This window comes from Halichoerus grypus, chromosome 11 (genome assembly GCF_964656455.1).
Source record: "Halichoerus grypus chromosome 11, mHalGry1.hap1.1, whole genome shotgun sequence".
Classification (NCBI taxonomy): domain Eukaryota; kingdom Metazoa; phylum Chordata; class Mammalia; order Carnivora; family Phocidae; genus Halichoerus; species Halichoerus grypus.
In genome coordinates, this window is record NC_135722.1 from 2,102,542 (window position 1) to 2,128,995 (window position 26,454).

The window sequence follows — 26,454 nt, forward strand, 5'->3', positions numbered from 1 at the left end:
GAATGACCCAGCCCCAGATGTCAGCAGCGCAGCGGTTGGGAACTCTTGGGCTGAGGAGCGAGGATCCCCACGTGCTGCTTACTTTCTGTGCTCTGAAAATGGACGCACGCTTTCCTGGCCTGGCCTTTTCCTTCATTCAACAAATCAATGAAGCCATTCAGCAGAAATGCATGACGCAGCCGGTGCGCAGACCCCGTAGAGGAGACAACGCGCTCTCGGGAGGCCTCCCTTCTGGTGGGGGAGACAGGGCAGGCACTAGAAAATACTGTGGTGTAGCGTGTGTTTGTGGGGGCTTGAAACCTAGTGTTGACCTGGGGGGGGCGCTAACGCCCCCCCCGCCCCGGCAGGGGCAGCTCACAGAGCTGCCGTGCAGCATTTCAGGTGAGACCTGAAAGGGGAGGAGGACCTGTCACAGGAGCCCATAGGGACAGGCCAGCCAGGCAGAGGGGGCTGGTGCACAGGTTCCGGGGCACTTGGCCAGTTTGAGAAAGAGGCAGGAGGCTGGCGTGACAGGAACTCAGGAGGACAGCAGGCAGGGCGGATCTTGTAAAACCTGATGGAATTTGAATATGATTTCCTAGAAATAGAAACCACTAGAGGGTACCTGGCAGGAGAGTGATGGGACACGCATTCATTCCTTCCTTCTTGGCTCTGGGGACTCGACTGCATGGGCCGTGGGCTAACTCGCAGCCCTGAGTCCGGGAAACACGGTCCCCCTGGGAGGGTCCGTGGGAGGGAGGCAGCGCTCTGTTCCTCTCCGTGCTTTTCCATCCGATCTCCGTTTGTAGCCCCCCCCGCTCCCCCCCCCCCCCAGACAGCTGCTCCGGTGCCGTATAGATAGACCGTTGTGTGCGTGTGCCCCGGTGATGCATGCACTATGTGCTAGCACGGCTGGGCGGTGGTCACCTGAGCTTCAGGACAGAGCCGTGGACTGAGGCCCTCGCTCTGCTTGGCGTCGGCGCCCCTCAGCGCCGTGTTTGCGCATGTCTCCGGCCCGTGAAGTGTACATCTAGTCCTTACCCCTAACCACAGCGCCGGGTTCCAAGTCCCCACCCCCACAGGCAGGGCTGTACTGAGCTTGCACACACACAGCCCCTCGTTGTTCTGCTGAGAGTGCTCTAGCTGTTTACCCAGGAGGGAAACTGCTGGGCTGCAGGTATTAAATATTTTATTTGAGGAAGAAGTGCTGGAAGGTTCTCTAGAATGTCTGTGCCTGTCTCACACGGCCACCTGCAGCACACAGGGAGGCTTGTTTCCTGCATTGCTGCCAACACTTGGCATGATCCTACTTTCTAATTCTTCTCTTATGAAGCATGCCCCTCGCTGTCATCCGCATTTCTGATTGCTTCAAGGAGCGTGGGCATCTTCCCGTAGCCCCCCCACCCCCCCACCCCCACAAACTGCCAGTTAGTATCACTTGCCACTGTTCTCTTGGGCTTCCTATCTTTTTCTCCCTGGTTTGCAGGACATTCTAGTATATTTTAGCTATTATTCCCTTATCAGTTTTGTTTCAAATACCGTGTCATTTGTCATCTGTAACTTGGGCAGAGTCACTCGAGTGAGAGTGAAAAGAGCGTCTTGTCTTCGAGGCACGACAAAAACAGTTCACCACAGTGGACTGATTTAACAGAAATACTTTATTTGCATGTATTCAAGCTCATAACTTTTGAAGTTTGTGCTTTCTGGGTACTGTGTTCGACACCCCCCTCCCCCCCACAGGCTACAGAGGCCCCAGGTTATTCCCCACCCCCGCCCCCTCCTCGAAAATAAGCATCAACTCTTTTGTCCATTTGGAGCCTGCTTTCTCCAGGGGGTCACGTAGGAATCCACATTCCGATTTCTCCACTCAGGGCTAGCTTCCCCCGGATCGTCCTCTACGTGGTCCCCACGGACACGCGGCGTCACCTCTGTCTCAGGCCACCTTCCTCCCGAAGCAAGGCCGCCTCTGGAGTCTCTCCTGGGCCGGCGTCCCCCGCCGCTCCTGTTACTGAGGCTTGGAGTGTGCCCCGGGATCTGCTGGTACAAGGCCTTCTCTGTTCTCCCTTTTCAAAGTGCACTTGGTGTTTGCAGATCTTTTCCTTTCACATACATTTTAGAATATGTTTGTCAAGTTCCTCAAAAACTCCAACTGGAAGTTTAAGCAGAGTTGTACTAAACTTAAAGATCTGGAAAACCCTGACCCCTTTCTCAAGCTAAGCTGCCTCATCCAAGAGAATGGAATGTCTCTCCATATCAAAAGATCTTCCTTTACATCCTTCAGTAGAATTTTAAAGTTTTCTCCATAAAAGTCTTCTTTGTTAATTCCTGACCGGGTGTAAGTGTTACTGCTTTAACTTCTATTCTGCTTCTCACTCACTCACTGTGGCTCAAGTGCTGGGGGGGGGGGGGGAAGGGGGGGGCATCGATCTTCTATCCAAAACCTTTGCTCACGTCTCTTTTCCATTCTGAAAGTTGACTCTGTTTTTCGTGCAGCTCAGCAGTTTTCAGAGTGTGGTCTGAGGACCCCGGGGAGCCCCGGAGGCCCTCTTGCACAAGGTCAAAACCACTTTCATCGTAATACTCAGATATTATTTGCCTGTTCTGCTCTCACTCTCACAAAGTTAAAGAGTTTTCCAAAGGAAGCGTGACCCGCCGGGATCTGTGCTGTGAGGGCTCTGGGTTTGGTTTTAAATGTTTCTCAGTTTTAACTTCTAAGGAGCTAACTAACTACCAACAGATCCAGCCCATGTTAACCAAAGTTCTTTGGGGACCTCAATACTTTGTCCGACAGAGGCAACACTCTCAGGACGGGCGGTTCCCTCTCTCCTGGGCCTCTCCTTTGGCTCTGTCCCCTTCCCTTGTGCGGGGGGACGCCTGTGGCCTGGGGTGGCCCCCTGTGCCTACTCCTTCTCTGAAAGGGATGGATACAGTCTGCTGAAAAGCCAAGTGTTGGTTCAGAACCTGTATCACATCAGGGTATCTCATCCTGGCTGGCTAAGTGCTATCCTCCCACCCTAAAATCATGCATAGGCCTGAAACTATATAATTTTTCTGTCTCTACTGAGAGAACCATATGGTTTTTCTCCTCTGGTCTCTTAATGTGGTGAATTACACGGATAGAGTTTCTGATATTGGATCATCTTTGCATTCCTAGGAGAAATCCCACTTGTTGAAGAACTGTTTAATACACTGTTGGATTCGGTTAGCTAATGGTGTACATGGGACTTCAGCATTCATAAGGGAACTAGTTTATAATTTTCTTGTGTTCTCCCCTTATTTGAATTTGGACATGCTCTGATTCCCAATTTAAAAAGATCCCTCTTGCTGGAGCATAAATCCTGAAACAGGCCCACTTTTCTCTTTAGCATGTTTGGAAACACATTAAAATAGAACTGTAATCAAGCAACCCAATCCTTAAATTTTTCTCCCAGTGAGTATCTGGAAAACAGGTGCAGAGATGGATCATTTGAGACACCATAGAAATCTGGTTAATCCTGCCTGCCTGCTTTCCTTCAACAAGTATTGCCCGAGCAAGGCTGTGTATCAGGCTCTCGGCTGAGTAGGGGGGCAGGCAGCAGAGAACAGAACAGAAAAGTCCCTCCTGGGAGCTCTCGGTCCAGCAAGGGCACCAGAACACGGAGAGGACTGGCAAATGCACCTAAAATGCGGACATTGCTGTTCTAGCCACGTTTCAGTACTGGGTGACTCTCCATCTAGGACAGAGCTATGTATGCAGTGTAGACGAATTCATCCCTTTCATAACAAGAACCGGCCTGTGGGAAGAAGACACTCGTCCCCATTTTACAGAAAAGGCAGTTTAATGTGCTGGAGCAACACTGGGGTTGGGGGTTGGGGGAACCGAACTTCCAGGCTGTCCCCACTGCTGTCCAGACTGAGACTCGTGACTCCAGTCCTCAACTCCAATCCCAGATGTGATCAAGACTTCTATTCCCTACTCTCCTCCCCTACCTAGACCCATGATTCCAAACCCCAACTCCCAGCGGACCTGTGACTCAGAATCCCCACCCCGACTAGAAACCTCAGTTCCCATTTCTGACTGTGATCCCCAAATCGGACCCCTAACCCCAACTCCAATCTCCAACTGAGAATCCCTAAACCCCGAGTCGGATTCCCCACGCGGACCTGCCTCAGAACCAGACACCTTCCACACACAGTCTCCAGATTCTTACTCAGAAGCACTACTCTGGCTCCAATCCCAGTAGGACCCCGACCTGGATCCCCTACTTGGAACTCAGATTCTAACTTGGACTCTAGACCCCCCCCACCAGTAACCCCACCCTTCACTCGGAACCCAACGCAGTCCCAGAATCCCAACTCCAATCCTGGCTCTGATCCCGCCCCCAGACCGCCGACCCTGGAATCTGCCACGTAGGCAGGAAGGCGGACTTCACGCGCAGACTCAGATCCCTGACTCGGACCCTGGACTCAGAACCACCACGTGGACTCTGATTTCCGACTCAGAATTCCCATCTTAACTCCAACGGACTCTGCCTCGATCCCGAACTTGGAACCCTGAGCGTCAAAATCAGAACACCCACCCAGACTCGGATTCCCAACGACAAAGGACCCCGGCTCCGGTCCCCTATGCAGGACCGAGAGACTGGACCGTGAGGCGGACTCTGGACCCCGGCTCTGGTCCCCGACTCGGAACCATGAGGCTGGACCGCGAGGCGGACCCCAGATCCTGGCTCCGATCCCGGGACTCAGAACCACGAGGCTGGGCCGCGAGGCGGACTCCAGATCCTGGCTCCGATCCCGGGGCTCAGAATCACGAGGCGGGACCTTGAGGCGGACTCCGACCTCAACTCCGATACCCGACTCAGAACCACGAGGCTGGACCGCGCGCGAGGCGGGCTCCAGATCCTGGCTCCGATCTCGCGTCTCAGAACCATGAGGCCGGACCGCGAGGCGGGCTCCGGACCTCAACTCCGATCCCCAACGCCGAACCATGAGGCGCGACCGCGAGGCGGACTCCGGACCTCAACTCCGATCCCCAACTCGGAACCGCGAGGCGGACTCCAGACCTCAACGCCGATCCCCAACTCCGAACCACGAGGCGGGACCCCCAGGCGGACTCCGGACCTCAACTCCAATCCCCAACTCGGAACCACGAGGCTGGACCGCGAGGCGGACTCCGGACCCCGGCTCCGATCCACGACTCAAATCCACGACGCAGGACCACGAGGCGGACTCCGGACCCCATCTCCGACCCCCGACTCTGATCCCCGAGGCTGGACCACGAGGCGGACTCCAGACCCTGGCTCTAATCCCCTACTCGGAACCACGATATGGGACCGCGAGGCGGGCTCCAGATGCGGAATCGGACCCGGACTTGGAACCACGATGCAGGACCGCGAGGCGGACTCCAGGCACGGAATCCGACCCGGACTCAAAAATACGAGGCGGACTCCAGGCGCGGAATTCGACCCCCGGATTTGGATCCCCGATGCAGGACCGTGAGGTGGACTCCAGCTGCAGAACTGGACCCGGACTCGGAACCACGACGCAGAACTGCGAGGCAGACTGCAGGCGCGGAATCCGATCCCCGGACTCGGATCCCGGACCAGGACCCCCGACCCGGGCCGACTCTCCCGGAGGTGCCGAGGGGAGAGCCGGCCCCCCGCCCGCCGGACGCAGAGCTCACCTCGGTGCGCCGGCGGTCACCCGTCCCGCGCCGCCTGGTCGGACCGCGCCCGCAGCGCTGGGTGGGGGCTGAGGAGCGCGGGCTATGGGGCTCGGTGCGGGGCTGCCGCGGCCGAGAGGACGGCACAGCCGAGGAGAGGGTGCGGCCGTGAGCACAGCCCCGCCGACAGGCCAGCCCCGAAGAGAGCTCAGCGCCGACTGAGCAGCGGGGCGACGGTCTGCCGAAAGACTACGGCCGCACCCGGACCCCGGCTGACGTGGCAGCTGCCCGGCCGTTGATTGGATGGGCCCGCGGGGTGGGTTGCCGCGTGCCGCCGCGCAGATTGGCTGGGCGCGGAAAGCAGTGTACCACGCTCTGCCATTGGTCGAGAGGGACCAGTGCCGATGCCACCGGGGTTTGGATTGGCGGGGCAACTACAGTGCCACGTGCCGCGCCCCACCCCACCCCAGCTCGCGGTGCAAATGTCCACCCACCCGTCCGGTCGCTTCCACGCGTCCACACCCTACTGGGTGCCCCATGGAACTTTCGGCACTCAGCACACAGACGGCCTGCTGCAGACCCTTACCGCATGGGCCAACGAAGGCAGGCGGGCAGGCGGCCTCCCATCTCCCTCTGGGGACCATGCCGGGCGCGACGGTGCTGCTATCGGGGCTCTATGGACGTCCTGTTGTTCACTCCTCAGGAGACCTTGTGACGAGGGTGCCCAGACTCTGGCAGGCGGCTTCCTGAAGGAGAGGACCTGCCCAGGTCACCCCAAAGGAGGTGACCCCGGGGGTCCGCTTCCCGCCAGGACCGCTACAGCTCTCGGTGAAGCCTCCCTCCTATGATCTGCCTGTGCCTGGAGGCTGGGTCCACTGTCTCCTGTCTTCCCTACTGTCCACCCACCCATCCACCTAACTGCCCATCCATCCATCCACCCATCCACCCACCCTCCCTCCTGCCCACACACCTATCCATCCCCCCATCCCCCCACCCTCCCTCCTGCCCACACACCTATCCATCCCCCCATCTGCCCACCCACCCACCCATCCATCCACCCTCCCTCCTGCCCACACACCTATCCATCCCCCCATCCATCCACCCTCCCTCCTGCCCACACACCTATCCATCCCTCCATCCATCCACCCTCCCTCCTACCCACACACCTATCCATCCCCCCATCTGCCCACCCACCTATCCACCCACCCACCCACCCATCCATCCACCCTCCCTCCTGCCCACACACCTATCCATCCCTCCATCCATCCACCCTCCCTCCTGCCCACACACCTATCCATCCCCCCATCTGCCCACACACCTATCCACCCACCCACCCACCCACCCACCCCACACGTCTTCTGAGCTCCTCTGGGTGCCAAGCACTGCCATAAACACGGACAGTCTACAGCAAACAGCCGTCAGGAAGTCTGTCCTTATGGGGCTCTCACTCTACTGAGGTTTTATGCAAGTCTAGGGCAATTTAGACCTTCTGTGAACTCTCAGTATTTTCTCAGAAGTTGTTACCCCACTCTCCCCCAACCAGGGTTGACTTCAAGGGAGGAAGGGGGAAGCTAGAGCCAGCCAAGCAAGCAGCCATCCCCACACCCAAAGCAAGCAATGAGGCCATTCATCTCCACTGCTTTTGCCTGAAATATGTGTCTACAAAAAGAGCCAGGAATTTCTCCAAGGGTGACTGAGTCAGTTTTTTCTTTGTGGTTCAGCCTGCAGGAGAAGGGGGAAATGGTGTTGTCTTTTTGCTCATCAACAGCTTGCTTTCAGACCTTCACAAGCAGTGCCAGACTGGTCATCTCTCTGTCCCCTGACCAGCCACGGGAAGGCTGTACAGCAAGCCTCGGTTGGTGCATTTGACAGAGGGTCAGCCAGCCCTCACCGCCTGGGTGGGTGTTTCTGGGCATCTGCCTACCCCAGACGCAGGTTGTAACCAGGATCATCGCATGGGGCCCTGCACTTAGAAGGGTCCCACACACAGGGTTTTAATGCTCTGCTGTCACCATCTTGAAATTCTTCATTTATCTTTGAGCTTGGGTTTTGTAAGTGAAGTCTGTTGGGACAATGGAGCGTGCTCCAAGGGCTTGGAGCTTTGGCCCACGGAAGGCCCCACCACCTTCCTACCACCTTTGCCTGCCCAGCCCCCTACTCCCTCCTCCCCCCAAGTGACCACTGTCACCCTCCGCCCTGGCAAAGAATGGCAGGGAGGGACTGGAGTCCTGGCCCACACTGTGCAGCCTTGGGATTCCTACCTGGAAGGGAGAAGGGCTGCTGCCAGCCTTGTGTAGCTGTCGAGACAAGAACAGGAGGGCTGGCTGGCCAAGAAGGCCTAGAACAGGAGGCCGAATGCAGCCTGGGGCACTGCCCTGGTTCTCACTGCTGTGAGCCAGTGGGGTAAGGCTCCAACCTCTGCCTCTCGTGGCCTTCTGCACCCTTCAGGGGGAGGCGAAGCCCCTTCCCTGGACATTCTCCAGGTATGTCCATTTCCACCTCCCCAGGGAAGTCAGGGGAGTGGGAGCCCCAGATCCTCAGAGTGATTTCACAGATTTCCTGCCTCTGTGGGGTTTATATTCCAGTAGGAAAGACAGACAAGAAATTTTCAAAGTGCTCTGGACATTCTTCTTTGTCAGAACACACAGATCCCTAGGTGGATCTTGGGAGCTGCATTGTCTTTCCAGTAGCTGACTCCTCTAGTCTTTACTCACGAATGTGAGCTGTTCCCCAACTTTTCTGTTTGGTTTGTTTGTCATCCAAGGACATCGAGCATGGGATAAAAAGCCACCTAAAGCCAGTCTGCTTAAAATAGGGGCCCCCCTTTTTAAAAGAGTGACAGTGTTGATTGGGATTTCATCTTGAAAACTGATTTTTTTTTTTTTAATTGTGAAAATGGAGTTGATCCGATCTGAACAAAATTTGGGTTCTAGTTGTGTGCTTGGGTGGGGGCGCAGCTCCTGAGCGGCCAGGTTCATTTGTCTGTGTTTCCTTGCGACTATGCTTGCCCCAGTCAGCCCTCCAACCTCGGAGCCTGACATCCTGAACACGTGGATTTTCCCCTAACAGACCCCCTCGTGGTGAAACTCCACAGACACGGCGTCTTTGTGCGCTCGCGTGACCACCTTCTTGGGGCCGTGCTTCGAGCCCGGCTGAGGAGGCTGGCGCTGTCGATTTTGACACAGTGGTCAGGGAGGACGGGTGGGAGTCACGTGCGGGCCAGTCCTCAGCCCTCACCCCCTCGCTGCACATGGGGCGCCGTCAATCAGCTAGCGCTGCCTCGAGCCCCAGCGCACCTGTTGTGTGCCCACACCGCCCCCCCGCCCCGCTCTAGTCCTTTGGGGGAGACACAGAGGAAAACATGCTGAGACTGAGAGGGGTTTGTTGTCTAGTCGGGAGACAAGAGACACGTGGGAATTGGCTGGAGAAGGATGTGAGGCTGGGCGGACCCCAAGCCAGCCTGGGGGAGACCGGGGGGGGTGGGCGGGTGGTGGGCTGCCAGGCGTGCTGGGAGGGGGACCTGGGGCTGGCTTTGGCACATCAGAATTCAGGAGGGGGCTGGCGGGCACGGCCAGCTCCCGCCTGAGTGGGGCTGGGGTCCCCTCCGAGCCCAGGCCAGCCTGGGGGCTCTCGGGTCGTGGAAACCTCGGGACTGCAAGGCGGGTGCAGGGCAGAGAGCCCGGGCACCTGGTGGCCTCCACCTCAGCTTCCCGTGTGACAGGGGGCATCTGGTTTGTCTCAGCTGTACATGGCGGGGGCTGACCTAACGCTCCTCGCGCTCCCTCTAACACTAATATTCGGGGTTCAAAAGGTTTCCTCGCAGGCCTCTGCACCCGAGTGCACGCATACACGCACACACAGCTGAAGAGAATTAGGCTCAAAACGTCCACTCGGCTTTTCTCTTGATTCCGAGGTATTTAGAATGGGGGTGGGGGATTAGGAGAGGAAGTCGCTGAGCTAATTCTCCTGTGTTTGCCAACACAGAAGTGCAGATGGGGCCCAGAGCCCCGGGTGTCCCGGGGGGGAACACCAGCCCTCCTCCCACGGGGCAAGGCAGGAGGGAAGGACTGGGTGGGAGCCCCTCACCCAAGTGACAGGACTCTTCCCCGGGGCCGTGGCTCGCCCCCACTCCCCTCTACCGCTTCCCACCCCCCCCCACCACCCCCCCGCAAGAGTCTAAGGGTGGAACCGCCTTCAGGCTCAGCCAGGTTCCCAGAGAGCTGCTTCCTGCTGAAGCAGAGAGGCCCAGGGCCACGTGGCTGCCTCGGCACCATCTTCCCAGGGAAGGGCCTTGCCCTGAGCTGCTCTCGGAAGTGGACTGGAACGTGGAGGGGGCTGAGGGGCCCCGGGCACCCCTGAGTGACCGATGCAGTGGCTGAGAAGCCTGCTCTTCGGGTCAGCCCGTGCACTCGGTAGCCAGCGCCCATGTCCCCAGAACCAGTGGCCCCTGTTCCGTTCCCCCACCCCCAGTGCAGCTTTGTGCACACAAGCACACACACTTGCACACACACCACTGCAGCTGTCCTGGGTCAGGTCTCCGTGACCCCCATGACCCTCCATCCAGGGGCTTCTCCGCTGGTCGAAAGTCTCTGTGGACCCTGCTTCCCACATCCTCATTCCAGAGTGTTCCTCCTGCAATGGCCTCTGTGGGCCTCGTGCACCCGCCTGGGCCTCCCCTCCGCCCCGGCGGCCTTGGGTATGTTGGCCTGTGGATGACACCCCATCTCACTCAGCCCTGACACCTCTACCCCACCTGCCTATCCACCCCAGGTCTGCCTTGTACCCACAGGCGGCATGCCCTCCCATCCCCACTCAAAGCTCTCATCTGCCGGTCTCCCTGCCTTGTGCTCCCCACTTTGGAGCGTCACACCCCCAGGGAGGATGAGCAGACTCCGGGCCATTCTGGGCTTCACCAGCCATGGCAGAGGGGAAGTGCAGGGGGGCATCTCTGGGAGGTTTGGGGAGAGTGGTGGTGAGTATCAGGTCTCCCTTCTAGAAAGACCACTCTGGCTGCTGAATGGAGAGAATTGGGGAGTGGGGGGTGGGAGGGGACACAAGGAGGTCTTGCCTTGTGGGGAGACCTGCCATCACCCTGTGAGAGAGGCAGGAAGCCTGGAGGTAGTGGCCCCCCTTGGGGGCAAGAGGCAGCCAGGAGGGGCTCCCAGAGGAGGTGGCCCTGGTGGGTGGGACCCTGTGGCTGAAGAGTCAGGGGGCGCAAGCTGGATCTTAAGAAACCTGTGTAGGTGGGTCAGCGCCAGCCCCTCTGCCCCAGCTATGGGCATGGTCACTCCTCGGGCGTGGCTTATCCCGGTGCCTTGCTTGCCCTGCCTTCACTTCCCAGGGCGGGACCCAGGGCTCAGCGCAATGAGTGTGACTGACAGGGGTCCCAGTTCCAGGACAAGCTTGGGCCCCCACGGGACCCCTTCTCCCAGTGCAGCATGGGAAGGGAAGAATTGTGGGGGAGCGCCATTAGACAGTTATGCTGTGTTAGGGTCGGCCCCGGCTGTCTCCCGTGAGCAGATTTGCTCTCCTGCATTGGGGTCAGCAAGAACCTGAGGCCCGACGGGTGGGGGCTCTCGAGTCCGGGCGTTCCCGATGAGTGGCAGCGTGGGGTGTGGGCTGCGTCCCATCGAGAGGGCAGCTGTGCTCTGTGTGTATGTTTCGGCGTTGTGCAGCCAAGCCTTGATTAGCCAACCCCGATTCTCCCAGAGCCCCCGCTTCGATGCGGGTTAGCTCAGCAGCTGTCTCCTGAGCACCTGCTTGGGGCCTGGTTGGGTGCCAGGCATGGGGGGTGGGGAAGCACAGGGAGATGGGCCCTACCAGACCCGTCGCCTCAAGAGTCTTTTCCGCCATCACCTTCCAGAGGCGATTCCTTCCCACCACACCGCCCCCCAGGGCAGGCCTGTCCCCCATTTCCTGCCCAGGCTGGCCCTTGGCACAGCTGCCACTCAGCCGCAGCCTCCCCGGTCCTCGGGGTTGGATGGGCCCAGGCCTCTGAGGGCGCTAGCACTGCCAGGCTCAACGCAGAGAGAATCTCCACTATCTCTGGAGTTCTGGCAGAAGCGTTGATAGGAAGCCCCGTCCCGGGAGCCCTGGGGATTGTAGATTGTTTTTAAATGTCGAAGGGCCCTCCTTCAATATTTAGGGTGAGAACAGATCCTTGCAGAGAACCCAGATATCCTTGGCTCTGTGCCTGTAGAGGGCGAGGCTGCTCGGTGGAACCCACCAGGCCTCTGGGGAACAGTGGGCACAAAATTGCTGGCTATGAGAGGCTTTGGGGAACCGAATGAGAACACTCCAGTTGAGCCAGCAGGCTTGGAGGATGGGTGTGATTAGGACAAAAAAAGACGAGAATGAGGAGAAAGGGCCGTCTATCTGGGGTACCACGTGGCCGTGTGGTTTTCAGATCTGTCCATGAGGCCTTTGAGACTCCTTCCTTCAAAAGACGGAGCTTAATTCCCTCCCCTTGATTTTTTTTTTTTTTTTTTTTTGGACTTAGTGATTTGCTTCTGAGAAATAGAATGTGGTGGCAATGTCCGAGTGTGCCTCCCAAAACCAGGTCGTAAAAGGCATCAGAGCTTCCTCCTTGCTCTCCCACTGGGATCCCTGACTCGGGAAGAAGCTGCCCACCATGTTGTGAGGACACGCAAGCAGCCCCGCGGAGAGCCCCACATGGTGAGAAACTGAGGTGTCCCACCAGTGACCTCATGAGCACGCCATCATGGTGGTGGATCCTCCAGTCTCAGTCAAGCCATCCGGTGGCCACAGTCCTGGCCGACATCCCAAGAGACCCTGAGCCAGAACCACCCTCAGAACCACATGAGATAATTAACGTTCACTGACTGAAGCTGTGGTGTTGTTGGGCCGTTTGTTACTTGGCAGTAGCTAGCTGATACAGCCATCCTAGTCTGGTTCAGTCTGGCCCTCGACAGGGTCAGCGAAGAGGACTCGGCCGCCTGTCAGCTTTTGCCAGTGGTTAGTCGCATCTGGGCACAGGGAGAGAGTGCTGTGCGCAAGCCATGTTTCTGCTTCCTCAGGATTTGAATTCCGTCCTCCAGGCCAGCGGCTGCTCACCTGGGGTGCCCGTGAGAGGGGTGTTTGTGACTCAGGAGGTGGGCTCTGGGCAGCAGGGAGCTGTTGGGGTTTGAGCAGAGGGGGACTTTGTGACAATGAGAGAGGCTAATAGCTAGAATGTGATCCGGCACCTGGAACAGGTGATTCTTTTCTCCCCCAGAAACATTCAAATCCAGTTCTCTAGTGCGTGGGCAGGACGAAGGGCCCTTTCTGCCTCTCCTGAGGCTGGTAACCGGCCACCCCACACCACCAGGTAGCCTCCCGGGTGTCAGGGTAGGGGGCTTGGTCGTCAGGGCGCCTTCTCATCTGTCTCTGAGCGGGTCCCACGGGTCCATTCCCCAGCCCACCTCGAAGGGCACACACCCAGGGCAGGCAGGCACCCCACACCTCCCTTCCTGACACCCTGCCCTCGGGTGCCAGCAGTGGGACCTGCACAACGATCCCTTAGCTTCTCACCGGTGCAGCTCCCTGTCCCTCAGTGACCTGTGGCCTGTGGGCCCACGGACTGGCCTCAGCCGTCTTTGTGCATGCCCCACACGGATGGCTCTTCCATGATGAGGGCCCCGGAGGAGGGGGCTTGGCAGCCAGCTCGGTCCCAGTTGGTTTTCTGCACCTGGGCACGGGGATGAGCCCTCCCATGGGTTAGCCAGAGTGAAGGGAGCAGGATGCCCTGTGTGGGTGGACAGCGGCCCTGGGGACGCCGAGTAGGGAGGCCTGGCCTGTTTTACCTAACCGACAGTGCACGGTGACCCCGGCGTCACACCCAGTCCAAGCAAGGGCTTTGTGACGGTAATGCCTTTAGTCCTATCAACAGTCTGCGTGGTGATGGGGACCCGGGGCGCAGAAAGGTCAAGGGACAAGTAGCAGGTACGCACGCTGGGCTTTGCTCTTGGGCATCTCAGGACCGGGCTCCGTCTGTCCGTCCTTCCCTCTCTGCCGCATGACCTCACAGCCTTTCGACTTGCTAGGCCAGCGCTGTTGCAGACGGGGTGCTCATGGGGTGTGAGGGCGGGTGCGCCTTTGCCCGCATTCCCGGGTACGATCCTGCATGCGCCGCCCCATCCTCCCTGCAGCTCCTCTGTGTGCCCAGTGTGGAGGAGCCGCCCCCACCCCCGCCCCCCCCAGGTGCCAGGCCCCTCAGGGCCATGCCCCTGCCTCCCAAGACTCCCCCCAGCAGGAGCCCCCTGCTCATTAATTGTTCCATTTGAACACAGTTCTTTTTCACGGAGCTGGGGACGCCTTGGAGCGTCTCCTCGGCAGGGAGAGGACAACTCCCAGGCCCAAAGTCACTCAGTAGCCACAGGTCAGACTGGCCTTGAACACGTTCTCAGCAGACTCTCTTCCTTCCTGGGGTCTGCAGCCCAACCCCCGGCCCCCAGCACGGCCAAGCAGAACTGGGCAAGGTGGTGAATCAGGGTTTCATTTGGGTGAGGGGTCCTGGTCCTCTTTCTTTGTACCTCAAATCCCTGGGGAGGGCGGGGTAGTGGGACATGCAGTCAGCATAGGCCCGGGCAGCAGCCCCCAAGGGGGCCGGTCCGGAGGCCTCTGGGGGTGCACCGGGCGGACAGCAGCCTGAAGCCTCAGCCCTCGACCTAGGTCTACACGCAGGAGGTGAGGGCTTTGTGCAGCCTCAGCTCCAAGGAGGCGGGGGATTAGGTCTCAGACGGCGGGCTTGGTCTCCTTCACCCTGTTCCCTCCCCAGGTCCACGGCTGGGGCCAGAGTCCTCCTCAGGACATGTCGATGGCAGCAAACATTTTACAGATGTCACATGCTCAGAGCCTGGCAACAGGGGCGGCTCCAGCTGCTGGAGAACGTGGTTGGAGTTACGTCCACAGCAAAGCACCCCGTCACCTTTCTCTGCTTGGAGTGTAATCTTTTTTTGGAAGCCTTGCTGGAAAATCTGAATCTTGTGAGCCATCAGCTGTTTATAATCAGAGAAGCATATGTTTAAAAGAGCTGAGGGGCCTTATAAACTCCGTGTGCAAATTACCTTTGGGGCTGCCTGCCCCACCGCCCCTCCCCACGGCTGCCATCACTGGTGAGGGGCTCAGCGCGCTGCACAGAATTAGCTGTAACCCCGTTGTGGCATGGGGTCTGTTTAGCTTTAGTCACGTCAGCTTGGCCCCGGAGCGTGGGAGCCTCCATCTCTGCTGTGCGGCTTCCAGGGCCCCCCCCGCCCCCCCACCCCAGCTGCACAGGACTTCTGGCTCCCTGTTCCTGGGCCTTCACCATGAGAAATGTCCAACCTGGGGGCCATGTAGCAGGACATGGGTAGGAACTCGGCCCTCCGCTCAGCAGGGGCCTCCCGGGCCCCCAACTCGGGGGCAGCTCAGAGTCGGGGTGGGGGAGGGAAACGCCTGGGGGCCTGCTAGGGTGCTGTGGTCCTGCTGATTTGTTTGTTTGGTGTTTTTAATTTTTGTTTCTGCACTAGCTTTATTCGGCTATCACTCACATACCATACAACTCACCCATTGAAAGTGTGCGATTCGATGGTTTTTCGGATATTCAGAGTTGTGCAACCGTCAGCACTATGCCATTCCAGAGCATTTTCAGCACCCCTAAAAGAAACCCCATCCCCAGTAGCAACTGCTCCCACCCCCCTCCCTCCCGTGTCCCAACCCCAGGCAGCCACAGATCTGCTTTCCGTCTGTGTGGATCTGCCTGTTCTGGACGTTTCGTAGAGAATCAGACACCATGTGGCCTTTTGTGACTGCTTCTTATCACGATGTCCTCCAGGTCCTTCCTTGAGCCGCAGATGCCAAGGCTCCACTCCCTCTTATGGCCAGGCAGTATTCCGTGGTGTGGCTAGAGCCCATTTTGTTGATCCTCACGTCCGTTGATGGGTATTTGGGCTATTTCCACTTTTCAGTCATTATGAATAATGTTGCCGTGAACATGAGGAGGCAAGCTTTTTATGAACATGTATTTTCACTTATCTTGAGTTTGCCCCAAGTCGCAAAATTGGTGAGTCGTAGGGGAGCTTGATGTTTAACCACGTAAGGAACCACCCGATGATTTCCCACAGTGGCTGTGCCATCTTACCTTCCCACCAGCAACATAGGAGGGCTCTGATTTCCCCCCAGCCTCGCCAACACCTGTTACTGTGGGTCATGTTCACATTGGGCATCCTAGTGGGTATGAAGTAATATCTCATGGTTCTGATTCGTATTTCCTTGATGGCTAATGATGTTGAGCATCTTTTCATGTGCTCATTGGCCATCTGTAGCTCTTCTTCTTTATGAAATGTCTACGTAGATCCTTTCCCCAACTTATATTGATCACCTTATTATTGGGTAACTAGAGTTCTTCATATAGTCTAGACAAAAATCCCTTATCAGCTATATTTTCCCCCATTTTGTGGGTTGTCTTTTCACTTTCTTGATGGTGTCCTTTGACTCACAATGAATTTTAACTTCGAAGAAGTCCAAATAAACTACTTTTTTCTCTTGAGGCTCTTGTTTTTAGTGTTGTAACTAAGTAGCAATGTGCAAATTCAAGGTCACAAAAATTTATTCCTATTTTCTTCCAAGAGCTTTATAGTTTTAGCTCTTACATCTGAGTCTTTGATCCATTCGAGTTAACTTTTGTATAGGGTATGAGATAGGAGTCTGGCTTCATTCAGTGGCATACAGAGATCTAGTTATCCCAGCACCATTTGTTGAAAACACTGCTTTTCCCCCCCATTGAATGATCTTGGCACCCATGTCAAAAACCAACTGACCATAAATGTGAGGTTTTACTTCTGGGCTTTCAATTCTATTCCGTTGATCCCTATGTCTGTCCTTAGGCCGGTACCATACTGTCTTGGTTACTCTAGCTTTGTGGTAAGCTTGGAATCCAGAAGCCTGAGTCCTGCAACCTTCCCAGGTGAGCTGCTCACCTGTGTCTGTCCCCTCAGTTGGGGCTGGGCCAAACCATGTGAACCAAATTGGGTCTTCCAGCTTTGTTCTTCTTTTGTCAAGATCGATTGGCTGTTCTGGGTCCCTCAAGTTTCCCTATGAACTCTAGGATCAGCTTGTCAATTTCTGCAGAGAAACCAGATGGGATTCTGAGAGGGGTGACAATCTATCTGCAGATCATCTTGGGGAGTATCAGCATCTCAACAACCTGAAGTCTTCCGGTCCATGAACATGGGATATCTTTTCTTTTTGTTTAGATCTTCTCTTCTTATTTCTTTTGTTGATGCTGTGGGGTTTTTTGCAGCAGTGACCAACAGCTGTCTTTCCTTCCCACCCACTGGTCCTGCCCAGCCTCCACACCCATACTCCCCAGAACCTCCATGCTGCTCCCAGTCCTGAGCCCCTTCCTCTGGGCTCCAGCGATCCTCTGTGGTCCCAGCTTCGTGCAGCATACAATGTGTTGCTCGGGCCAGAGTCTCCTCACACCACTGGCTGGGGTATGTACTCTCCTCCCCTGTCTGGGAGTGTCCTCATGTCCCAGGGTGTTCCCGAGTTGCCCCGGGAGCTCTCTTCTTCACATGCCTTGGTCATCTGTCCTTCAGTGTGATGGTCACCCCCAGACTGTGGCTCCCAGAGGCCAGGGTGGCTCTACCATGCATCCCAAGACTAGGCACAGGGCATGGAAATCCCAGGAAGGTCTGCAGGAATAACTGAGCTGTTTCCTGGACAAGTCGTTTTATCGCAGCCTTCCCCCGCCCCCTGCCCCAGTTGAGAGATTGTCCTTAATACCGAGTGAGGCATCTTGGGGCTTCATCACCAGGAAACCAGGACTTTGGCAGCTTACAAAAGGAACTTGATTTTTCAGATTTCCTTTCAACTCAAAGGTCTCAAATCTGGTCTGTAGCCCTAGAGGGGAGGGTCCTGGCATTGTTTATGAGGAGGGCGCCTTGGAGGGGAGGCAGAACTGGCTGGTGGTGAGCTTGCCTGGGGCAGTGGCAGGTGGCTGGGGCTGTTAGCTGCTCACCTGCGTCCAGCCCTTGGATGGGGCTGGGTCAAGCTGTTTAGACCAAACTGGGTCACGGACAGCTGGTATGCCCCAAGCTCATGGGGTCTCTCTCCCCTTCAGGGAAAGGGGGACACACTCCCTGTATTCCCTGCCCCTCGGAAAGCCAAGGAGGGGACCAGGTCCAAGGAGGCGGTGGCTTATGTCCTTTGGGAACCTGGGCGGGGGGGAGGGGCATTGTGCCCATGTCCACTCGTTCAAGCGGTGGGTATTGCTCCTTCTCCTCAGTCCTCCACGGACTCTGCACTTATTGAGCACTTCTGTGTGCCAGGCCCTCTGCTAGTTGTGGTGCAGGTGGGGTGCTGGTGCTCCCTGACCGCAGGGCTGCCTGGCCTCAGGGATATCACTACAGGCTGGCTGGGGCCCAGGCCAGAATGGGGATGGCAGCACCCCAACACTGGGGGGGTCCGAGCAGGGCCTCCAGTAGTCACAGTGAGGTGTTCTGGGGCAGAGAAGAGGGCTCCCTGCCCACCTGCCTCCCCCAGGGCGCCAGGCCGGGTTGCGGGCCAGCCCAGAGCACCCTGCCCTGGCACCCATAGGCCTGGCTGCCAGACTCTCTGAGCCTCACCCCCACCTCATAAGATGGGAGTAGGTCGAGGAGCTTTGAGGGCTTCCGTTCCTCTTGGAATGTGCATATGGGGTAGAAAGGGGCCCACAGTGGGGGGTGCCCCCCCATGACCACCACAGCCCGAGCCCTTCTTCCTGCTTCAGCAGCCGTACCCAGTGGCCAGGATGCCGGAGGGGCTGAGCTCCCGGGCCATCTCCGCATATGCCTCTCTTGCAGCCTCCTGGTGTGGGGCGTGCATGCACCTTGTCCCTTGGAGAGTCTTCTGCTGGATGTGGGGAGGAGGCTGTGGGGGACATGGAAGGACTCCCACCTCCGCCTCCCCGCGAGGCTCTTGTCAGAGTGAGGTCAGCTCCCTGGAAGACCCCTCGTTGTAAATGGGGTTGGGCTGGGGGATCCAGGCGGGGATGAGGAGCCAGAGAACCCCCCTGTGCGGTCCCAGGCACTGGGGAGGCAGCCCGCCGAAGACCCCCACCCCTGCACCAGGAGCCACGTCACGAAGCGTTTGGCATTTGGGGATTTTATGTTAGGGAGGGATGAATGAGCCTCTGAAATGGGATCTGAGAGTAGCCAGGACCCTGCCTGAGATGCGGCTTCTGTGGACTGAGCGTGGGGAGCCCCCACTCCTCCCGGCGCCCCAGGCCAGCCGGACCTGCATTCCGCTCCTCCTCCCGCCTTCTGGAAGCGTTCCCTGAATCACAGTGTTCGCTGCGCTCCGTCGGGCCCTTCTGGGCTCTTCCTCTGCTGTTTGCCATAAAAACGCTCCGGTCATCTTTTCCGCTGTGGTTTTTATTGTTTTATTTTATTATTCCAGTTATATTAAGTTGGGAAGAGCTACAGAAATGGTTTTTTCTCCCCCAGATTCCAGAACAAGTCGTAGCCATCGTAGATGTTAATTAATCCCTCCCCCCCCCACACACACACACACGCTTATGTGTTCTCCAGCATCGTCCTCCCCGCTGCAAATGGGCGTCTCAAGGACAGGAGCTGGAACAGGTCTCTGTTTCCCCCACTCCCATCCAGCGCGAGAAATAAGTGAGCTCAGATCCTGGGTCAGCCCTGTTTCTGGAGGCCATGGCCACAGGCACTGCTGGCCCCTGGCTGGGCTGGGCTGCAGTGGAAGCCAAGTGCAGGGTGAAGGCCTGGGGAGGAATCTGGGTTCTTTTGGCTGCTGGTAAGATTATCCATTAAATCCATATTCCTCACTGTAGAGTTCACGTATTCAGAGAATATCCCGTACTCTGGCCGTCTTACGTTTCTGCAATATTGCTTCCAGATGGGCAAACAGAGCCGGGCTCTTGCAGATGCTACGGCCCAGCGTGCCGCTCACCAGCACGCCTTTGTTCTGTCCCCAGTCACTTGGGGGTGGGGGTGGGGGTGCCAGGCTTGCGGTCCCCGGCCCCACGAGAGCCTCTATGAGACTCGGGTAACAGCCTGAGCCTGTCCCATCTTCAGGGCCTGTTACAGCCATGGCACCGTCCTGGCCCCATCCGTGCCCGGGCTGCAAGAGTCCTGCTGGCCCGCCTCCCCACCCCCCCCCGCCCCCCCCCCCCCCCGGGAAAAGTCAGACGGGAGCCTTTTAGCGTTCTGCACCTGACTGGCTTGGGGTAGGCCCCATCGCCCTTGCAGCCCACCCCCCTCAGGCAGCCTGAGCACGGGGCCAGCCCCCGAGGCCCTGCCCAGCCCCCGCAAGGCCCCGTGTGTGCTGTGACCGGGCAGCCTGCTGGGCCGTGGGCTCTAGGCTTCCAGCCGTGGCTCCTCGGTGGCCTGAGTGTGCTCTGGGGGAGTCAGGGCAGCTGGGGGACCATTCTGTGATCAGTGGACATAAAGGCCTGCTCTGTGCTTCTCCAGCTCGTCTCGGGGTCGCTGGGCTGGGCTCTGCGTGGATGGAAGGGCTTTCAACGTGGCAAGTGTTAACAGACAGGTGGGGGGTGAGGGGTCAGTCATGGAGGGTTCACAGAGACAGAGTCGCAAAGGAGGAGACCGCGTGCGGGCGCACACAACACGGCCAAACCATGAGCGCTGAAAGAGCGGGTGGAGGTGGCATGCTCGGGCTCTGGATGACACGGGGACCTGAGGCCAGGGCGGTGTCCGGTGGCAGAGGACCTCGAAGGCCAGCTAAGGAGTCCCACCATCATCGTTCAAATGGCAGCATTCCCTTCTTGAGCAAGAAAACCATGCAGACAGATGTGCCTTTCTTTCCCCAAAAGTCCGGGCCCCGGGACCGGAGTCCTGGTTCCCTCACACACGTGGCCTCCCGCTTGCCCGGCTCTTGCCCGGAGCCCACGCCGGTGCCGCACACACAGCCGTGAGGCGTGGCGGCCCCCGAGCGCGCCCGCTGTTGGCGTAGGTGAGAGGCAGCAGGATGGACGGGCCGGCGGTGACACCTGGCAGCCGGGGACAGCCGGCCCGCTGGGCCCAGCACCCGCGGATACCGCGGGAAGCTCTTGGCAAGGGCACTTGGCGGCACCAGCCCCACTGACAGACCGGGAGCGCCAGCACAGAGACATTCACCCACCCACCTCGAGCCTCAGAGCTGGAAGGCAGCCGGCAGATGGGAGGGATGTCCAGGGATGTCCGGGGGGCAGATGGGAGGGAGTCTGGGGAGGACCCTCCTGCAGCTGCCCGGGCAGGGCTCCTGGGACAGAGAGGACGGGGAGGAGCTGGGAGCCGACCAGAGCTCTAGGGCCCGGTACCTACTGTGCGTGTGGGGCCCGGGGAGAGGGGCACGGCCACGGGCCTTGGGTTCCAGCACATCCTGAGAAAGGCCCAGGCCTCCTTTGTGCTGCCCTCCTGGGGTCTCTTCCCGTGCCAGCCTTGGGAAGCCGGTGACCCCCTCAGTGGTCAGATCTAGGACTTCTCTCTGGGGGACTGGGTACTGGCTGGGGCAGTAGAGAGAGCCGTCCTGGGGCCCTGCCATACCACACTCTGTCCTTCTGGCCACGTTTCTGCTGCCTCTGAGGGTTGACCAGCCTGGGGTGGGGGTGGGGGGGCCCTGTTGACCTGAAAGCCACCTGGCCTTCCGGGGAGCGGGAGCAGCACCTGAGCCCAAGCTCCGGTGGTTGACCGGGCAGGGGGCAGCCAGGTCAAAAACCATGCTGATGCGGACCTCAAAACCGTCCCCTGGGGTCTCCGTCAGCCCCCGACGGCAGGCTCGCTATGATGGATGGCAGGGAGAGGCCGCCCTTGCCCCAGGGACAAATTCTGGACTTGACTACCTGAGATAAAACCGCTTCCCTGACAACCTCAGACCTGCAGCTTTGGGATTAATTCCCTCCCTTAAGGGCACACACCAGAGGGTGTAAGTCCCCCTCCCCCCCCCCCCCCCCCCCCCCCGGCCTGTGCCCTGCCCTTGACCTGCCCTGCAGTGGGAGGAGCAGGACAAGCGGTCAGCCAGGCGCCGACCCACCTGCGGAGGTCAGACCCCCGTCCCTCAGCCACCTCCTCTGTCCTGGTGGCTAGGCCCCCATTAATTCCTGCTTGTATCACAACTTTTCACCTGGGGGCTGGTCACACATAACCCCACAGCAGGATGCACCTGCTCGGGGCCAGGCTCCCGTGGCTCTCGCCGGGGCCCCCTCGACGTCCTCAGACATGCCATGGCTCATCGGGGGTCCCCCGGAGGGATGCGGCGAGCTGGCCCCCGCCACAGCAGAGTAAGGCAGGCCGTACGCACAGCCCCTGGAGGAGCCCCCAGGGCTTGATGTCGGTGCAGTGGAGTCTGTGAACCCCGAGCTAGTCAGCAGGGCTGAGGACCTTGCTGAGGAACAAACAGCCCCAAGCTCTCGCTCGCTCTCCTGCTGCTCGTCCCACACGGGCTGGCGGGGTGTGCACACATGGGAGCCCCGGCCACCGTGCCAGCAGGAATAGAGAGCCCAGAGGGATGATGTGAGGGGTTTGGGGTCTCTTGTGTCATCAGAGTCTGGGGACCAGGGAGCGGGGACCTGGGGATCAGGACTGAGGCTGGCTTTCTAGAGCGGCTCTGGTCCTGACCGTCGCGGCGACGGCATGACGCTGAGCCGGCCTCTAGCCCCCAACCCCCTGACCCGTGCCGCTCACCGTGGGGAGCCCCGAGTCCACATCCTGCGCCGTCGCCCACAGGCCTGACATTTAATGTCCCCGAGGGTCAGCTTGGGGAGCACAAGACCTTCCCTGCGGGGCTGTGCGTGAGTGTCCCTGAGACTCATTCCCATGCAGGGCTGGCCCTGTGAGCACGTGAGGCACACACATCGTGGGGGTTGTATTGTTACTGACGTGCCAGCCCCGCGGCCTCTGCCCTCTGCAGCGCCTTCTCACGGCCCGCAGGTGCATAGACGCCCGCACCTGGGCCCCGAAAAGTTAATGGTCAGCCAGAGCCCCCGCCCCATACCAGCAGTCCTGCTGGCTGGTGACACAGCCCCACTGGGAACCAAGCTGCCCTGGGGGCTCGGAGGATGGACAGGGGTGGGGGGGGAGTGAGGGGGGCTCAGAGAACAGACAGGGGGCTCAGAGGATGGACGGGGGCAGTGAGGGGGGCTCAGAGGACAGATGGGGGGCTCAGAGGATGGATGGGGCAGTGAGGGGGGCTCAGAGGACAGACGGGGGCTCAGAGGATGGACGGGGGCAGTGAGGGGGCTCAGAATGGACGGGGGGCTCAAAGGACGGACGGGGGAGTGAGGGGGGCTCAGCGAACAGACGGGGAGTGAGGGGGGCTCAGAGAACGGACAGGGGGAGTGAGGGGGGCCTCAGGATGGACGGGGAGACTGACAGGGGCTCAGAGGACAGATGGGAGAGTGAGGGGGGCTCAGAGGACAGACGGGGGCAGTGAGGGGGGCTCAGAGGATGGACAGGGAGAGTGAGAGGGGCTCAGAGGATGGACAGGGGGGAGGTGAGGGGGGCTCAGAGGACGGACGGGGAGGGGAGGTCAGGAGGACGAAGGGGCCCTGAGCAGAACGCCTCTCTTTTCTCTCTCACTCCCCTCCAGTAGGGCAAACCCCCACCCTGCAGGGGCGAGGTGGCGGGGGCTACTCCCAGCATTGTCCCTCAGACTCAGGGGCTCAGGTGGGCCCCCTCAGCAGCATTCAAGGCTGTCCAGGAGGAGGGGGCTTCAGAAGGCAGCCGGCGGATCACCCGGAGCGGGCGGGTTAGCAGCTGGGCCTGAGCTCCCACTTAACTATACTCTGTTTCTCCAAAACACTCAGTATTCAAAAGCCAGCAGAAAGGGGACTCGGAGGTGGCCACGGTAGAGTTCTTCCCTCCCTCCAGGCTTTCCGGCCCTTTCCCTGTCCTTCTCAAGAGCCATTACCTGTGCCTGCCCCACTGGGCCCCATGGCCCCACCGGCCCCCGCCGGGCCCCACCAGCCCCCGCCGGGCCCCACAGCCCCACCGGGCCCCACCGCCTGGGCTAGGAGGAGGCTGGGGCTGGGGTAGGGGAGCTCCAGGAAGTCACAGCCCTCCCCCCACCCTGTATTCAGGAAAGTTCCGCAGGCCCCACTGACTGGCTTCTTATTTTGTTCTAACCACAAGCTCTCAGAAGAGCAGAAGCAAAGGTCCCCCAGGACAGCATCAGGGAAGGGAGAGGCAGGAACACTGCCCTGAGGAGCCAGGGCACAGGAAGGGGAACGTGTCTGCGGCCTGGGGGCCCAGGACCTGCAGCTCTGAGTCCCCCCAGAGTAGGGACTCCTCATCGGGGTACTTGTGGGGTCATAGAGAAAGCACTAAACTTGGCTTCGGAGGGCCGGGAAGGGCGCATTTCTTGCTTTGTTCTGTTGCAAGGGTGTAGCCCCAGCAGGTCCCGGCTTGGGGTTGATCCCTTCTCTCAAGGTGAGCTCTGGGTTCACAGGCTGACACGCCTGGCCTGGATTAAACCCCTTGAGGACCGGCCCCAGCCTATAGGGTGGGGCTCAGAGCCACGGTCGAGCCCCCAGCCCCTTCTGACCACCGCCTTCCTTCTCACAAGCACCCTGCAGCCCCTGGCAGGCCCCGTGCTCAGCCTCCCTGCCTCAGGGCTGAGGCCCCTCCTCATCCCTCCTTGTCCGTTCACGGGGCCTCCCCCCGACCGACCACCACCGCAAGCTTTATGGGATGCAGCTCCCAGAATGTGGATGCCAAGGAAGAAGGGCAGGGATGGCTTGGCTCCAGGGGCTGGCTTGCAACGGCTGCAAGGTTGACAGAAGCCGTCAGGGAAAGCCAGGACCCCAAGCCGAAGCTCCTCGGAGCATGTGCACAACATGGGCCACTGTTCAGTGCCACGGGGGTCTGTCACAGGAAGGGCAGCTGCAGTGAGGACCACACTAAGGTGTCACCGCCCACCCTGGTAATGACTGCACCCTGCCCTGAGAGGGTCATCTGCAGGTGTGAGTACGTGCTGGGGGCTGCCGACCCCTCAGGCCCCTGCCAGGCCGCCTCCGCGCTGGGCACTCTGGGACGCGGCGCCGGCCTCCCGAGGCTCCGCTTCCGTGTTTCTCAGGCGGGCTGACAAGCCTCGTGATCACAACGAGAGGTTATGAAGACACATAGGTAGCCCTTCCCGAGAGGTGACGGTGGTTAACCCTGTTGTCGCGCCTGGTGCACGGGTTCTCAGAGCTTAGAGAACACAGAAGTCGGGGGGACGGTCCTGGCTTGGCCAGCCCCGCGCCCGTATGCTGCCTGCTGGGCGGCTGGCCTTGCCTGGTGACCCCGGGCCTTCTCTGAGCCTCCTCCGTTGGGGACAAGAGTGGCTTCTCCTTGGCCCCGGGAAACGGGAGCTAAAGCGTAAGCAGAGGCGGCCACTCCCCGGTGGCAGGCCTGGCTTCAGGCAGTGTGCCGGGTGCCTCCAGAGAAACACACAGCCCCACTTTGGCCGTGACCTCCAGAGGCATCCGAATTTCCTATAATCTTCAGTCACGGAAGGGTGGATATGAACACAGATGGAACTCTTATCACAGATGTCTGGCCAGGTCGTGCACGTGTGCAGATCCACGGCGCCTGACCCCTCTCGCGCCCCTCGGGGGCGGGGGCCGCCCCATCCAAACGCGCCGAGCCTCACGACCTCCCCAGACCGGCTCCCGAAACGACCCGCTTCCCTCCACCTTGCGGGTGGCTGCCGCCCAAAGCTGTGGGCTCGGGGGAGGCTGGCGCGGGGACCCTCCTGGTACCTCAGAGGGCACAGGGCTCTGCCAGATTGATCGTGTGTGCAGAGCTTAGCGGCTCGGGACAAACCGAAGGTCCCTGTCGTGTATTATCTTTACACAGGATCGGAGTCCTGAAAGGCTCGCGTGTGTCGGCGGCGCTACGTATCCGGTGGATATGTACACGCAAGCACACATCCCTGGCCCAGCTGCCTTCCGGGGCCAGGCTGAGGTCAGGCCTCCTTCAGGCCAAGCCCACGCTGGCCTTGTGCGGGGATAGCTGAAGGCCAGGAGGAGGCCACTGGCCTTGGGAGAGCCTCCTGGAGCAGACGCGTCCCCCTCGAAGGTCACCTGGCTGCTCCCTGCAAGGGGAGTGGGCCCCGGGGCCTGGCCAGCACCCGCAGTCGGTGGTTAACCCCTGCCTGCCGGAGCGCTGAGCTCCTGAACGGGCCTTCTCTGAGCCTCCTCCATTGGGGACAAGAGTGGCTTCTCCTTGGCCCCGGGAAACGGGAGCTAAAGCGTAAGCAGAGGCGGCCACTCCCCGGTGGCAGGCCTGGCTTCCAGAACCCAGGGCCCCAAGCCTCCAGGGGAGGTCCCAGCAAGTCTCCCGCAGCCTGCGAGAAGTCACGCCCTTGGAGCACTGGGGGCGGCTGTCCCTCGTTTCCTCACTAAGTAGGGTCAGGGTGGGGGGCAGCCCTTGCTGGGCGTTGGGGGCCAGCACAGACCCCAACGCCACCAGGTTTGGTATGGAGGGAGGAGAGGTGGTCCTCCTGGGTTTCCCCACCCCAGAGGCCAAGCCGGGGTCCCCCCTCCTGGCCTCCCCAGCTTTCCAGCTCTGAGCCACAGACAATCCCGGGTACTTGCAGCGGGCCCGCCCAGATGCGAGAAAGGGGTTTTGTCTCTGGAAGCTTGTAAGGAGTTAAAAAAGCAGGGAGGGGGCCGGCAGGGGCCTCTGCTTCAGGTTCTCCGTTCTGAATGTCAAGAGACAGGCTGCCTGGGCCAGACCAACTCCAGGGAGACAACCGGACAAGTTAGAAAACATCCAGCAGCATCCACGACTAATTTCTTCCCCTGTTTGTCCTGCGGAGGAGGCCTGAGTTAAAAGGCACTGCTTTGGGGGTTGAAAGGCTCCCTGCGGGGG

General features: G+C 59.5%; 1 protein-coding gene and 1 long non-coding RNA gene across 15 annotated transcripts in view; one reads left to right on the forward strand and one right to left on the reverse strand.

The window, feature by feature from the left end:
* KCNQ1 (potassium voltage-gated channel subfamily Q member 1) overlaps positions 1 to 26,454 on the forward strand; it is a 323,759-nt gene that overhangs the window by 176,583 nt on the left and 120,722 nt on the right. The window lies entirely within an intron of this gene.
* LOC118520052 (uncharacterized) lies at positions 1,619 to 6,094 on the reverse strand. Its single transcript, XR_004909502.2, has 2 exons — positions 5,645 to 6,094; positions 1,619 to 2,128 (listed from the first exon to the last, which is right to left on the reverse strand). It is a non-coding gene; the product is annotated as an uncharacterized LOC118520052 (long non-coding RNA).